Source organism: Rhagoletis pomonella, unplaced genomic scaffold (assembly GCF_013731165.1).
Source record: "Rhagoletis pomonella isolate Grant_MI unplaced genomic scaffold, Rhpom_1.0 Rhpom_scaffold_00006, whole genome shotgun sequence".
NCBI classification, from domain to species: Eukaryota; Metazoa; Arthropoda; class Insecta; order Diptera; family Tephritidae; genus Rhagoletis; species Rhagoletis pomonella.
The window spans coordinates 62,137,364-62,138,710 of NW_023458560.1; the positions used below are offsets into that span (position 1 = coordinate 62,137,364).

The following is a 1,347-nucleotide window of genomic DNA, read 5'->3' on the forward strand; positions in this document are numbered from 1 at the left end:
AATTTTTTTTAACTGACTTCAAAAAAAGGAGGAGGCTATCAATTTGTTGGTATATATATATATATATTTTTTTTAAATACGTTACCGCATAACTTTGCACCACGTGAAACGATTTCGATAATTCTTTTTTCTTTTTTTGTCGGAAAGGTGGTACCATACTAATTTGGTTTAGATCCGATCATTGGATTGAAGAAATTAACGGTACTCCTAAGTTTGTATGTGAGAATTGAAGTCGGTTGTTTTTTTTTGCTTAAAAATTACTTGTTACAAATATCAAATATGTTTCTTCTTCTATAACTCTGAGCTCTCAATCATATTTTGCAGTCCATCAGTGGCACAGGCGCTTTGCGTATCGGTGCGGCTTTCCTTAGCAAATTCTGGCAAGGTAATCGCGAGGTGTATGTACCCACACCTACGTGGGGCAACCATGTACCCATTTTCGAGCATGCTGGTTTGCCAATTAAGAAATACCGTTATTACGATCCCAAAACTTGTGGCTTGGATGTCAAAGGCTGTTTCGACGATATTGGCGTGAGTTTCTTTTATATTCATTATACTCGTACATACCTAGATACTTGCTTTCCGATTTTTGTTAAACACTACGCCAACTTTAAATTGCAGAAAATCCCAGAAAAATCCATCGTTTTGTTGCATGCGTGCGCGCACAATCCGACAGGTGTCGATCTATCGCTCGAACAGTGGAAGGAACTCTCACAATTGGTGAAGAAGAAGAATTTATTCCCCTTCTTCGATATGGCCTACCAGGGCTTTGCTTCCGGCGATGTCGATCGTGATGCTCAAGCTGTACGCATTTTCGAAAAAGATGGCCATCTCTACTGCCTGGCGCAGAGTTTTGCCAAGAATATGGGTTTGTATGGCGAACGTGCCGGTGCTTACTCCGTCATCACTGCCAGCAAAGAGGAAGCCGATCGTGTTACATCACAAATTAAGATTCTCATTCGTGCACTGTACTCAAATCCACCAGTGCATGGTGCCCGCTTGGCTGCCGAAATACTAAACGACGCAGAATTGAGAGCAATTTGGTTGAAGGATGTTAAAACAATGGCTGATCGTATTATTAATATACGCGCACAATTGAAGGGCAACTTAGTGAAATTGGGCTCAACGCGTTCATGGGATCACATTACCAATCAGATTGGTATGTTCTGCTACACCGGCATGACAGCGGAGAATGTCGAGCGTTTGTCGAAGGAATTTAGCATTTATCTGACCAAAGATGGACGCATCTCAATGGCGGGTGTGACCAGCAAGAATGTCGACTACTTGGCGCAGGCTATGTACGAGGTTACCAAGTAAATGTGCCAGAATTTTTTGTGCTAGAAATTT

General features: G+C 41.6%; 1 protein-coding gene across 1 annotated transcript in view; it reads right to left on the bottom strand.

Moving 5' to 3' along the window:
- Positions 1-1,347, bottom strand: part of LOC118742019 (aspartate aminotransferase, mitochondrial-like) — a 6,167-nt gene that overhangs the window by 3,240 nt on the left and 1,580 nt on the right. The window lies entirely within an intron of this gene.